The 13113-nt window shown below is 37.4% G+C and overlaps 1 protein-coding gene across 6 annotated transcripts in view; it reads right to left on the bottom strand.

The window, feature by feature from the left end:
• The window catches only part of KCNK2 (potassium two pore domain channel subfamily K member 2), a 160357-nt gene that overhangs the window by 7761 nt on the left and 139483 nt on the right, over window positions 1-13113 (bottom strand). The window lies entirely within an intron of this gene.

The raw sequence follows: 13113 nt of genomic DNA, 5'->3' as shown, positions 1-13113 counted from the left end.
GGCAGGCTGCTCAGATTCTGGAGCACGCTACTGTCAAGGGGAGCAAATAGACAGTATATGGGTTTCTATTTTACCCAGCATGTTTGTAGCTTTCACCAGCTGTACAAGCATTCCATTTATTTTGCTCATACACACATCTCTGCCATTTCACATAGTCACATTGAAGGGATTTTATCAGATTAGTAGTTTTAAAATTGTGTCTTGGCAACCTACTGGAAGCCACAAGCATCTTGAACTGCCTCCCCCTAACCTTTTTAACCTGCCTTTTAATAGCAATTTCAGTTACTGCTTCTCTCATGTTCTCCCAGCAAAGAAAAAACAGCTGACCATGCTTCTGACAAGAGCAAGTACATGTAACCCTTAGTACATGCTCTGAACTACCCCACCAGTCCCCCTCACCACATGTTGGTGATGGAGCTGTCTTGGGGCACCACATGTTGGTGATGGAGCACAGGCAGTGTAACTCACGCATGTTAGTTATTCTGGAGAATTTTCAAACTGTAGTTGTTAGGATATTTAATTACTAACTTCTAATTAGATTTCTTTAGGGAAAGAAATTTATGCAGCTAGATGAAGAACATCATTAGATATGCCTTTTGGAGACAGTCTCATGTTCCAATTAAGGTGATGTGGAACATGAACATGGTGGTCTCAATCATATTTGTCCATATACCAGAGCTATGATGCTGTTTGGCACAATTTCAGCTTTATATTAAAATCATTGAAAACATTGAAAAATGCTGTGTTGTTGCTAAGCAGAATTGAAATACATTAATAGTAAATCATAGGTAATTGGCACAGCAGGAGAAACTAGAAGTTCAGTGCTGTGTGAACTATGTGTACCCCAAATTATTGCTTAGCTTTTGTGTGAACTGAAATGCACTCGAAATGTTATGTTTTCAGAATAAAACTCTCAATTCCATAGCACTTACAGATTCAAGTACAAAAGGTTACAGGAAAAGAAGGGTGCAGTTTTCAACTGCCAGTGAACATAAGCAACTCACTCTCAAAATCTGATCCTCCCTTTATCCATATGGACATTTCTGTTTATGTTCAGGTTCTTTCTGTCCTTAGGGTATGACATTTCTTTATACTGCATTATAGCTCCTCTTCATCTGGGCACTGACAGCCACAAAATCTTTTATGCAAAGTGATTGAAATTCCAGTTGCCTATGCTGCTCAAAAAAAACCACTATGTACTTTCTGTAATATTTTTTTACTTTTCTCAAATTCTCTTACCTCATTACAGCACAGAACTCCAGATTCTGCAGATACCATAGTTGGGAGCAACTTGATGCAAGGATATGGTCTCATTCACAGAAATTATTGACAACTAAGTACGTTACATAAAGCTGAATGACAAAATATTTCAGGAGTTAATAGGAAAAACAAGTCACAGTGATAGCACTCAAGTCAGCCATATGATAAGTAGCACTAAACTGGTGATGTTGCTCACTCCTGATTGTCAGGGAATAGAAATACCACTAGCAATGGGGACATAGTCCCTAGCTCAGCTCCAGGACTGACTTAGAACCGTAACATCATTTAGGTTGGCAAAGGCCTTTAAGATCCTCCAGTCCAATCTTTACCTAGTACTGCCAAGTCCGCCATTAAACCATGTCACTAAGCACTACATCTACACATTTTTTGAAGTCCTCTTGATGGTGACTCAACCGTTTCCCTGGGCAGCCTGTTCCAATACTTCACAACCCTTTCAGTAAAGAAATTCCTCCTAATATCCAACCTGAACTTCCCATGGTGCAATTTAAAGGCCATTTCCCCTCATCTTAGCTCTTGGGAGAAGAGCCCAATCCACACCTTCCCATAGCCTCCTTTAAGGTAATTGTAAAATATGATAAGGTCTCCCCTGAGCCTTCTTTTCTCCAGGCTAAACAATCCCAGATTCCTCAGCCGCTCCTCACAGGACTTGTGTTCCAGGCCCTTCAACAGCTTTGTCACCCTTTTTTAGACACGCTCCAGGGCCTCGATGTCCTTCTTGTAGTGAGGGGCCTAAAGCTGAACACAGTACTCGAGGTGCGGCCTCACCAGAGCAGAGTACAGGGGGACAATCATTTCTATAATCCTGCTGGCCATGCTATTTCTGATGCAAGCCAAGATGTTGTTGGGCTTCTTGGCCACCTGACCACACTGCTGGTTCATATTCAGTCAGCTATTGACCAGTACCCCAAGGACCCTTTCAACTGGGTAGCTTTCCAGCCACTCTTCCCCCAGCCCGTAGCGCTGCTTGGGGTTGTTGTGCCCCAAGTACAGGACCTGGCACTTGGCCTTGCTGAACCTCATACAGTTGGCCTTGGCCCATCAGTCCAGCCTATCCAGATTCCTCTGCAGAGTCCTCCTATCATTGAGCAGATCAACACTCATGCTTAACTTGGTGTTGTCTGCAAACTTACTGAGGGTGCACTTGATCCATTCATCCAGAGCATCGATAAAGATATTGAAGATAACTGGCCCCAATACTGAACCCTGAGGGACACCATTAATGACCGACCCCCAGCTGGATTTAACTCCATTCACTGCAACTCTTTGGGCGCAGCCACCCAGTCAGCTTTTTAATTTCACAATTTTTCTATCAGTACACAGTGGAAACAGTATCTGAACAATTCTGAAATGTGGCTTCTCATTCCTATTAAAGTCAGTTTAAAAAAATAAAAAATAAAACTACACACCAAAAATACTGTATGAACTTTCTGAATGATGAAACAGTTCCCGGACTCTGCATATACCTTATCAACAATATTATCTAAAGATGGACATCCTGAATTTAATGGGCCTAGGAAAAAACATGGACATTAAGTAATCACTCATTATCCTATTCCTGACAAAAAGTATCTAAATTAATACCAACATAAAATTGGTGCAGGACAAGTCTCTCAGCCAGTACTATGGGTGAGACCAACACCTTCGCTATTGATTTTCATTACCATGTTTTAGCTTTGTTTTCTAGCTGAGCTCAGGTCTTGGATAGAGGCCAATCACATAATCCTGAATGTAAGCATGCCCAAGGGGATGCTACTGCTAAAAGAAAAAAATATTTGAAGGTACTGAAGAACATGACTTGTTCTTCATTACATTAACTCTAATTCCTTATATTTGTCAGGAATTTGAGGACCTTTCTGGACATGCTCTGAACAGATAACCAAATAATTATACAAACAGAACTGCCCAACATGCAGGAAGACTGCTCATCCTATTAAGTATGGTCTGGACAGCACAAGTCATGTAGCCATAACCTTTACATATGACTAGTCTGCACTTTGAATTAAGTCACAGCTGTGGTCAATAAAATAAAATAGAAACAAACAAGCAAACAGAGAAGGACCTCCTTAAATAGGCTGAAGTGAACATACACTGTTCTAACTTTGCCTTAGTTTGCTTCTCTCTCTCAGGGTCATTCTTGAAAAATTCTAATGTTAAAGTATAACCAGTTAATCTGCTTCTGTTCACAGAAAGGGAAGATATCATTGCCTGGATAGAATTCAGGTATATGATATGAAAGTATGTCTGGAAGGAGCTATACCAGTGAGTACTAAACAAAATATAGACATTACACACACTGTGCAAGAAAATGAGACTATATGTATTTCTAAATGAAGTGTGTAGTTTTTTCTTTGATATCTGTACCCTTTTGTTTTTTCCTTTTGTATGCAGGGCTCATACACTTTATGATGGTCATAATGTTAGTACAAACCCCCCCAAAATCAATTAAATAATGAGCATATGATACACCTCTGACTGTATTTTAGGAGGGAAAAAAAAGTGGCCTTCCTTACTGAAATTCTTAATGCTCTAGATGTTCCTCAGTATATGATTTCTAACATTTATCCTTAATGCATTCTCCAAAGTTTTTCAGCTTTTTTTCCTCTCCAATGTACTTTTCTGTTACTTAAAAATAACACATCCAATTAACTTCTCCATGATATGCTACTCAGCGACAAAACTAGAAAGAGCATGTACATGTCACATTATCCAGGCAGCAAAGTAGAGTACATAACATTTTGTCTTAGCTTTCAAGAAACTCATCCAGCCTTCTCAGAAACTGTTCTCTAAAATTCCCACTTAAAAAATGAAATTAAAAAAAATGTAGGTACAGAGATACTAGATGTATTTAACAATGCAGTTGCTGGGTGGGCTGACTCTGTATGAGGGTTTGTATCTCTGCCTTCTCGCTTTCCTGCGGGCCTGGGGAAGCATACACCACTTCTTCCTGCCCAAAATTTATGCTCATCATTGCAAAATAGGAAAAGATAGGTTTCACAGACATTTTGATTGACAGCCATTCTTTTCCTGTATATTAAGAATTTATAGTCAAAGTAAATAAATTCCCATTCCCAGTATATGGCCTTTAGCATTTCTAATTATAACATTATTAGAGAATATCCTAACTCCATTGGGCTATAATCAGTGAATAGGTAGAGAAGACTCTTGTCTACTTGTCTTTAACACAACAGAGAGGAAAGACCACAGGCACTAACAAGATGTGTATGCCAAGCTTTCCCAGGAGTTTAATCACTATCTTCCATTCCTTTGTTCTTCCCAGACCTCAGCTCTGTAGCAAAGAACTCTTCTACAAGTTTTTAAGCCACCAAACCTAAATTTCAAGTTGAATGGTACAAATAAAGCAGTAATTGTTCTCTCTTTGGGATCCCCTAACAGGTACAGGTATCCCTTTTTTTAAGGCCAAATATCAGAGGGGAAAGGTTCTGTTTTATGAAGTTGCCATCTTCTGGAGTAACATTACAATTACATAGACAGTGATATTTTTGTAGACATGGTGGTCAGAAGTGTTTTGGGAACAATTCTCTCCCACTGGTAATTGGATTATTCAGTCCGTTAATAAATAATGTTTGTGAGTTCATTCCAGTGAGCAATGACTGTTTGGTTTCACCCACATAACTTCCATGAGAACATCTGATGCCTTGGATGAAATAAACCACATTGTCCAATGGGAATGCAGAGAGCCTGCAAATTTTGATTATTTTGTTGTGGAGATGCATCTATGGTGGCAGCTGTGGGAGTATATTTTGTAGAGATACGACAGATAGCAGATACAGAAGTGTCCCTTTTGATCTCTCATGGTCTAATTCAACTAAATAGGAACAGGTAGCTTACAATTATATTTTTTTAATCACCTCTACAAAAACAGAGCCAAATACAACAGTCACCACATTTTTGCTTTGGTTTACCTTTTTTTCCTCCAGAAATATAAACAATCCCATGTTAGGTACCTGATACTGCCCATCAGACACCTCTTTGCATAGAGCTGCATGTGTATCTTTCATTACTGTACACAAGCTATTGGTCTGATTAGCTCCACCCATCGTGTTCCACTATATTAGTAAAGTTTCAAGCATAACAAAAAAGAGATGATTACATTTTCCTATCAAAATCAGTCATTCTATTTAGTTGTTTTGTCTACCTCAGAGAGCATCCAACCCCTCTCAACATGGTGGGTGTGAATTACACTCACAAGAATCACAAGAATTAATCACAAGAAAGTTTAAGTTTACATGAAGCTCTATCAGCTGACCCTAATGTGATTCAGGAGGCCAACATGTAGTCTGTCTACTCTCTACAGCCCATAACTTTACTGCAGCCAGAAATAGCAAACATTTTGAGAGTTATACTAGAAGCATAACAAAATCCAAGCCACAAGCAGTTGAAAGGCTCTCTCAAATTTCTCCCACAGGAAAAAAGATAACTTTCATAATTTCATTGGACTTTTTTTTTTCTCCTTATAAAGATATGCTGAAGAGAACATAAAAACAAAAGACTTAATTTTGACTTGGTACTGAATAAAGACTGGCTACTGTATTTACATGGTCAAGTCCCACCAAAAATTGCTTAATCCTTAAATTTCCAATATCTATATCTGGAGCAATACTTCTGTGAAATATTAAAGCTCCACTAAAGTTGTTCCACCTGAGTATTACAACTGCACTTACCCCTTGTAACAAAAAGTATTCCATAATGTCTTCAGTCCCTTTTATCCATTATTGCAAAACACAATTTCCTCACTGTCAACACAGCTTCTTGAAGATGCAAGGTTATTCTGCTGAATCGGCTTTGTCCGAGGACTTTTCCACAACAGAGTTATCAAATGCATACACATTATTGCTAACATGTTCTGGTGTCTTGTCCTAATAATATCTAAGCTCTGAGATTAACTTATTATTATTATTATTTATTATTTTTGTAAAGTCTTCAGGAATGTTAATCATGAAGATGGGGGTTGAAGACATTCAAGACTAAATATCACTGTCAATAGAGTTAAGTCACAGGTACATTTGTCTCAGTGGCTTAAAGGATCAATTACATCTCATCTCCAAAAAAAATCAAGATCTCCTAATGTAAGTGGTGATAACCTACATTCAGGGAATCTTCATGTGTAATTAACTCTGAGAAATGCCATTGCTATAACAGAACTCTTTAATCAATTTCTATCTTACTATGAAGTGTAAGTAATTTGCTCCAGTTTTATTTTTGCAAATTCAATAGCTCTTGTCATCACTGTCTAGTTGAATGCAACCTGAACTGAAGGCATTGTATCACTCCTGAATTGTCCAAGTCAGCACAGTGAGGCAATGGGGAGCATGTGGAAGAGCAGGGTTAAGTGCTGGTGCTGGCAGGTAACATGCCCCCCAGTGCCCACCTTCCCTTACCAGGCACAGTGTCCAAGCTGCTAACAGAGGTGTATTTGCGTAGCACTTCTCTTATAATCAACACCACACCAGCATCACTTAGGGACCTGGTACTTACTATACAATAACATAGACATTTCTAAAGAGCTTTAGTATCCTCTGCTAAGAGGTAGGATATAAACATAAGCCACACAATATGATAACAGCATAGGTATTACCTTTGTGTGTGCAGTGAATCTGAGACTAAGTTAAGCAGGCATTGTGTCTGAAGTACACAAAGCTATGAAAAAAGACATCTCAAGAAATAAAGTGTCAAAACCAATCAGCAGATTAGTTTCTCTCGGACTAACAGAACAACACATCCTTTCATTCCTTATTGCAGACTATGATGGTGTAAAAGAGTGACCAACACAGAAACTCAGTACTAGACTGTTGCAATGGCAGGACCTAGAAAACCACCATGGTAGCTTATCCTTGTGATCTTTTAGAATTAGATCAAATTTCATTCAAAATCAGGTCAGCCATTTCTTCCTTTTTCTTACACTAATACCACTCTATATGGCTCCAAGACTGAGAAAAATCATGGAGGGATGTATTCCCATCTTTTTTATTTTTTTTTCTGTCCTATTGCTATTCAAGTTTGACTGGAGGCCTAGAGCTGCATTTATTATACAAATATTTTATGACCTTATGACCTAATACTCTATGTTCTTCCCCATCTGACACAAATTATTAGAAACAATCATTTTTTGAATGTTGCAATTCTTTCTCAGATACACATTTCCGCACATCTTGGATGGACCGGGAGAAACTCTTAAAGCTAGGCAGACTTCTTTTCAGACAGCTCTTTTTTCACCATTTTTTGTAGCACTCTGCATTCTGCCTGAATCTTAGGCCACGGAGCTAGGGACTGTTTTCTGGCAATATTCCTTTTTATAACACCTGCAGCTGTAACACCATTTTCCTACAGAAATTCAACAATCCCCTGCTGGCACATCCTAGCATTGTGTCACCCCCATTAATCACTGTCATGTAAAAGGACTTCACCTGCAATTGCTTTTGCGCTATGACTGCCTCCTACAAATATTTCTCTAATTCAGCACTTGCTAGGAACAGGCTCGCACCAAGTCCTTCTGCCCAACCCTTTGAACTTGTGAATAGATGATCGTTAGCATTATTGAAATGTTTTGTTTTTAAGAAAAGGAAAAGCCCTGAGTTGTTTTCCTCAACAGAAGCTGCTCCATCTTGCTTAAAGCAACGTGCAATGGATCAGCAATGCACTCACAGCTTTGTAAAAAGCCTCTGATCACCAGGCTGAAGAGTTATTCTGATCAGTTTCATTTCTAACTCAATGGATGTTGTCTCATAAAATAGCAAGTGCCAAATTAAGAGCTCATTGTCACTGAAGGAAAACCTCCTTCCTCCTCGGTCACATACCCTCACTGCAGAGGCTCTGAGGCCCGTTTACCTGCTAGGCTGATTGAATTTACTGAAGTCTTGCAAAACTCTTATGTCCCTTTCCTAGCAAGTTGAGTCCACTCATTTTACAATCAAATAAGCACCAGATATATTGCTAAGTCAGAGGTGTAGCATACTACAGAGAAACTGGGGAGAAGGCCAGGGGAAGGACAGAGGATAAAGGAGGGAGAAAGGAAGGCCAGTGTTTTCAGCATGGATGAGCAAATAATTTGGCTCAGCTGTTTTGTAAAGTCAGACCTGACTAATTTTTCTTCCTTTTTAATAAAAATAAAAATAATAGAACAAGACAGAAATACCATACCATTTCCATGCATAAAGCCTACATTCAGGGAATATGAGAGGTTCACCTTCTCTTTAATTTTGGGCCCCATATGCTGCATGAACGCATTTAGCCCTAAGCTATAGTAAAATAAAATGACAACAAATACTACAGAGTGCAATAATTTCCATGGCATCATCATGACAAGCTTAATTCTGTTTTGACAGACATAAGTGACAAATCTGCCACTGGTGCCAAGGATTAAACAGAATGATGATTCAGATGAATCAAATTGTTTATAAATACCAAAGGTAACATTTACCTCTTGAATTTTCACAAGAAATGAATGTGCTATTTCTCATGAAGTCTTAGATTTGGTCTTTAAAGCTGGATCCATGTCATTCAATTCAAAAGAAAGACACCCAGCATGAAAAATCACTTGTCCAAACTGAGCTAATGTCTAACACAAGTCATTCACTTGGGCTCTTGATATACACCAAAGAGAACAGACTCTTTGAGAATATAATTCATCTTATAATTCATCATCTTAAAGTTGATACCTTAAAAAATTCAAACAGGTTATACTAGAAACAGTCATTTCTTTCCAGTGACTATAAAGGCAATGTAGATGACTAGTTCTGATGTTAACATCTCCAGTGGAGGTTAATCACATCTTCATTGACTTAAATGGAGTCTAGAGCTTGAATGGACTAGAGTTTAAACACTATCGTGAGGCCAAGGGATGCAAGCGCTTAATCTTATAAATGGGAATTTGAAATTTATAGCCTAAATGACTAGGATTCTTGATTGGGCAGGCATCTTTGCAGGAAACACTGAAATTCAGAAGCTGCTGCATACTGAGGTAAAAGAAAATATGACAAGGAAAAAAAATCCTGAAATTTTACCTTTCAAAGCAACTAAAATCAGAAGACTATGTAAGTGCTCTGAGTAATCAGAGTACAGAGAATAATGAAGAGGGGGGAGGTTCAGGCAAGCTAGTACTCTGAAGCTGAACTTCAGAGACAGATCGCCTACTTAAGATTTTAGCACACAGCATGTTCCAATGACTTTCTGACACTTCATCTATCTTACTGTATGAACTGCTTCCAGCAGCAGATCTATCCTTCTAAAACTCCCACTTCTGTCTCTACTTGTCTTTCACTTCCCTCCCTATCTGAGGCATTCAAAACTCTCAAGACTATTTCAGGAGACAAAGGCCACCTGAGCAACTGAAAGACATCCTGGCTATCTGTATTTTAATATCAAAATACAGCATTATTGTGGATCAATGAATATCTGACCAGATTTTTTTTTTTTTATTTCAACTCCACTTCACATATGAGAAACTTTTCTGGTGGTATCATAAAAAAATAGATTTTTTTTTTTTATTTGTTGAAACATTATAGAGCATTATTACCACAAATCCTTATGTAAACTGCTTTTAAGAACAATACAACTGCATTAGTAAAGAAAAATCTGAACAGGAAATTAGATGATAATCATGATCAACAATTTCTTGGAACGTGGAGGTTTCCTTACACAATATGTACTCTAAATAAGCAATAACATGTTTTGTTTTATTGGGGGAGGAGGGGGGTCATATTTTGGGATCCCAGGAGTTGGACTCAGTGATCCTTGTGATATATCCTATAGATTTTATCATAGCCTCTGTCTCTCAGTAGATTTCAGTATATAGCATAGTAGCATAGTTTCCAGTGTTAAAGGCTGTTTCTGGGAATAATGAGCTATTCCCCCCAAAGACTGACAAAATGTTTCCTTAAAAAACAGTAAAAAAAATCATGCTTATGACTAGGATTTTCCATTGCACTTATTTCTATTATCTGAACTACAGATAGGTTCTTCTGTTATAATCTGCATCCACAGAAGCTGGAACAGACCATCATAAATTTAAGCTTAACTGAAAAAACAGATAATTCAAGAAATTCAGAGTGTCCTCTGGCTTCTGCTGGCAAAGAGGAGATTTAATGACTACATTTCCACTGAACTGTCTCAACTTTTTCACTCGAATTTTCCTGGACAGATAGCAAAGATGATTTGAGAACAGCAGTTTTAAAGTCATAAAATGCTACTTATAAAGTGAATACTTGTACAATGCTTCTGTTTAATCAAACAGTTCATCTCACAGCAAAATACACTATATTTGTACACAAATTTATTCTTACAAAATTAAGATAGAATCCAGAAATAATATTTCATAACTCCTAACTAGCACACAAATAGTACTATGCCATGATTCTGTTTTCTCAAATTGTTCTCACATTTCTGATACTGTAGTAGTTATTGCTAGAACATTTTCTGTTATGCATTTTTTTCAGACATGCTTGAGCAATGGGTTAAAAAGTGGGGGAATATTTCTGAACATCAGGGATATGATTAATTGAACAAATGGTACAAATTATGTTATGTCTGTCTTTAATCTAACCTAAAACACATGAGACACTTGTATACAGCAAAATCCTTAATACCTGCATCAGCCAAGAGAATTTGGATATATGTGAAGAACGAAGTTTTCCTTTCTGTAGACAAAATGAATATGCTTGTTTAGGCTACAAAGGTGAGAAAGAATGGAAAGAGGAAAGAGGGGATACATTCCTGGTGCCTGAGGAAAGAAACTTCGGCATAGCACTGTGCTGGATAACCTGGGAAATTTTGAGTTTTGCTTAATATAACTAGGAATACACTTAATATGTTAGAAATCCATGACTCTGTTCAATTCATGTTTCTTAGCCTATACTGAAATGTCTTCAGTATAAGAAAAAAGACATAACAATTCAAACATTCTTAATATATTATCATTATAATAACATGGATAATGAGACATTCTAAACAAGATTAAACCCTCAGTGCTATGTACAATTATATAGTCAAGATAGCATCTTATCCAGAGATCTTACTGCCTAATAGAAGAGTATGAGAAAAGTAAGATTAAAGACCAGATTCATTTCAGGAAGTATCATGAAGAACTAGATTGTGTCACTAGTGCATGAGGAAGTGCTGCAAAGTGAAGCCTGAACAAGGTATTTTTGCATAGTCCCAGGTCATAGTGCCTTAGTCATAATACCACTTTTATTCAGGAATCTAGAAACTAAATGCAGTTTAGGAATTGACCCAGGTTGTGAACAGTTAGACAACAGGCAAACACCACACGTACTTGTCCAACTCTTACTTTTTCCCAGTGCAGATGAAGTAATGGGCTAGATGGACCTAATTCTTAAGTTCAAAATAATACACAAAAACAATACAGGCTAACACCATTTGAAGTGATCTGCTGGTTTCCCTACAGACAGTGGAGATCATGCAGGTTGACTGATAAAGATGCCCTCAATGCTCTTCCAGAACACAAGATAGTGATCCTGCAAAAATGTTGAACCTGGAAATGAGAACACTTGTGCGATATGTCCTGCTCCATATTTGTGAGGGACACTACAAAAGCTAATTGTGTAAACCAAACTATAAATATAATTTAAAATTTGCAGAGCAGAGGCAAAAGATGAGTTCTAATAATCTTTAAATAAATTTGATCAAATAAGTAGCTCCTCTGCTTTGGAGCTACATTGTCTCATTAGTTAGCTGCTGATTCTTTTATTGCAATAAGTGTTTATGAAATTCTTAGAAAAAAATTTCCTTAGAACAGGCCTGCCACAATGCTGTCACTAGCTCTAAGAGCTCTAAGCGTAGCAAGAGCAGTGCAAAAAGGCTACAGAGCTCACAAAATGGGCTTAGTAATCCTGCCCGAGTGCCCAGCTCACACCCTCTTGCCTGCTCTCACTATCACCACTGCCCTTTGGTCAGGAAGAGGCAGTGGCCCTGAGTGACCCAAGGAGACTGTAATGAGTCAAGATGGATGGGTGTAAACTACCCTTTATAGTAAGGACTTTGGGAACTCAAGCAATGTCAAGATTACATCTAGACATTGATGCCATGCCCTACAGCTACAGAGACAATTTAAAGAAACATAAGTAGCAGGCCATTGCACAATAACCAGCATATTCATCTCATCCAAAAACAAGATTTTTTTCTGTTTAAATAACACATATGAACTGATATGTGCAGAGGAACTGAAGTAAAATTAGAGGGAAATAATACATTGCTTAAAACAAAATCAATTTCTTTCTGAAACTTCTAGTGAAAGTTGAACTGTGCTAATTGTCAAAGGAATTTTTTATTTATCCTCTAACATTTTTAGAAGCCAGAACATTTTGTTAAAGTGACAAAAATAAGTTTTGTCACTTAAAAGTAAAGTAAATAAAGATTTAAAGTAAAATATTGTATCATTGAAATGATAAATACACATTTACAAATAAGAATATATTTTAACTGAAAACAATGCACCTGACTACAAATAGCTATGCATGCAGCTGAAGATAATTATAGTAAAATACACCCAGACATATTTAAATAATTCATTTCAATACCCTACATAATAGGAAACATTTATTCTCTTAGTGCTGTAAAACGATGAAAGGTATCTTGAATATAACTATTTAGTGATTTTTTTTTTTTTACTTTTACATATCTGCATCCCATACAGAAACAATGAAAGCAGAATGATTTTTTTGCCTCAAAAATCACCGACTTTATTCTACCATCTAGAGTAATTCTTTCAGAGAAATTTTTCCACTCAGTCACAATTGTGTATACACCATTCAACAATACAGTTTACATAAATTTATATGCAGCCACGTAAAATTCACT

This window comes from Anser brachyrhynchus (genome assembly GCF_964034855.1).
Source record: "Anser brachyrhynchus genome assembly, chromosome: 3".
Classification (NCBI taxonomy): domain Eukaryota; kingdom Metazoa; phylum Chordata; class Aves; order Anseriformes; family Anatidae; genus Anser; species Anser brachyrhynchus.
Note: the sequence above shows the minus strand (reverse complement) of the source record. Positions and strands in the feature narration are given on the sequence as shown.